Source organism: Canis lupus, chromosome 15 (genome assembly GCF_003254725.2).
Source record: "Canis lupus dingo isolate Sandy chromosome 15, ASM325472v2, whole genome shotgun sequence".
In the NCBI taxonomy this organism is placed as follows: domain Eukaryota; kingdom Metazoa; phylum Chordata; class Mammalia; order Carnivora; family Canidae; genus Canis; species Canis lupus.
Window position 1 is genome coordinate 50,540,064 of NC_064257.1, and position 2,190 is coordinate 50,542,253.

Below are 2,190 nucleotides of genomic sequence, written 5' to 3' on the forward strand. Positions count from 1 at the left end.
ATATGGCTACCGTCTGTTTCAATAACCACGCCTTTGGTTCAGGGCTTGATCCTGGAGTACCTGGATCGAGTCCCACATCGGGCTCCCTACATGGAGCCTGCTTCTCCCTCTGCCTGTGTCTCTGCCTCTCTCTGTGTGTGTCTCTCATGAATAAACAAATAAAATCTTAAAAAAAAAAAAAGAAGAAGAATTTAGTTGAACATTTTTTGGGGTGTCTGGCTGGCTCAGAGCGGAGTGCACGATGTTTGATCTTTGGCTTTTTAGGCCTAGAGTGGTAGTGATCCCTATGTTGCTAGTCTCAGGGTGCTATACCATCCCTTGTGGATTTCCCTACACCCTACCCATGCCTTTGTAATTCTCCTCTTTGTTGAACTTTCTTCAAATTACCCAGTTTGAGTGTGCCATCTATTCCCTGCCAGGATTCTGACTTGCACTGAACTGTACTGAACTGTCCCCTCTACAGATCTGAAACAACAGAGTACCTCTCAGAGAGTACCTGGGCATATGGCTGACGCATCCCACCGATAGATACTAACAAACATCTGGAAATGTAAAATAATACGCATGCCCAGGCCCCACTCTACTTCAATTGATTCAAAATATTCACCTAGAAAATCTTCATCTTAAAAAAGTTTCCCCATGACTCTAATGCTGTTGGTCCAAGTCAAGCATGAACCCCTGACGCTGGGCTCTTGTTTATAGCTCTGAACCAAGATGTAGTTCTAGATCTGCTTTAAGTATAGTTGAGGGATGCCTGGGTGGCTCAGCGGTTGAGTGTCTCTCTTTGGTTCAGGGCATGATCCTGGAGTACCCGGATCAAGTCCCACATCGGGCTCCCTACATGGAGCCTGCTTCTCCCTCTGCCTGTGTCTCTGCCTCTCTCTGTGTGTGTCGCTCATGAATAAACAAATAAAATCTAAAAAAATAATAATAATAATAAAAAAATAAAATCTTAAAAAAAAGAAGAAGAAGAAGAAGAATTTAGTTGAACATTTTTTGGGGTGTCTGGCTGGCTCAGAGTGGAGTGCACGATGTTTGATCTTTGGGTTGTGAGTTCGAGCCCCACATTGGGCATAGAGATTACTTAAAATAAATAAATAGATAAGCAGAGGCATTATCTATTAAAACAAAAAAGAAAAACAACAACAAAAAAAGAATTTAGGTCAACATTTTTGCATTAAAATAGCCAAAATATATTGAAATGAAGGTATCTGAAAAGTAATCACATTTTATTCACTAAGTTAACTTTGTTTCCTATTGGGTGACCTTCCAAATGATCAAGTTTAGGAAGGAAGAACAGAGAATGATGTTTACCTCAGAGATTGTCTTCTAAACTGCCAACAACAAAAAAAATAAAATAAAATAAAAAAATAAACTGCCAACATCTTGTCCATCTTCCTCCATTGTGCACTAATTTTTTATGTTCAAGATTCTGTAGTAGTAGCAAAAGGCTAACACTGAGAAGCTACTAGCGTGCTACCTTCATATTTCTAAAGCTTACTTAATTACCAGTACTTTCTGTAGTCTATTTTCTGAGGTATACAAACACTGTCCTTAAGCGTAATAGCAAAACCTACAGTAGACGGGCTATGATTGCATTACCAGTCCCTCTTGGCAGACAATGGCTCCAAAGATTGGTACCCAGAGAGATGTAGGGAGCTGAAAGGCAAGAAAACAGTCTTTATCTACCTCAGTATTTTGCCAAAGACAACTGTGAATTTGGAGTATTCAGTAAGTTACTATATCCTTTGCTTATTACCTTATTTTTATTCTCAATCCTATGGAGTAGTAGTTCTAGGCAATTCATTAAGCTTCCCTAATCTTCCATGTCTTCATCTGAAAAAAAGAGAAAGGAAATATTTTTGCTATACTTTAAAAAAATTTTTTTAAAGATTTATTTATTTATTCATTCATGAGAGACAGAGAGAGAGAGAGGCAGACACATAGGCAGAGGGAGAAGTAGGCTCCATGCAGGGAACCCGATGCAGGACTTGATCCTGGACTCCAGGATCACACCCTGAGCCCAAGGCAAACGCTCAACCACTGAGCCACCCAGGTGTCCCTATTTTTGCTATACTAAAAGGCATCTAAGATCTCATCAAATTCAAGATTGTTTGGTTCATCAATTCTACATTACAAATGAGGAAGTGAGGTACAGAGGACATTAAAGGACGGGCCTAAATCCAGCAG

General features: G+C 39.8%; 1 long non-coding RNA gene across 1 annotated transcript; it reads right to left on the minus strand.

Annotated features, from left to right (window-relative positions):
- Nucleotides 1–1,210: 1,210 nt before the first annotated feature.
- Nucleotides 1,211–1,863, minus strand: LOC118350713 (uncharacterized). Its single transcript, XR_004805008.1, has 2 exons — nucleotides 1,760–1,863; nucleotides 1,211–1,659 (listed from the first exon to the last, which is right to left on the minus strand). It is a non-coding gene; the product is annotated as an uncharacterized LOC118350713 (long non-coding RNA).
- Between the last annotated feature and the right edge of the window lie 327 nt (nucleotides 1,864–2,190).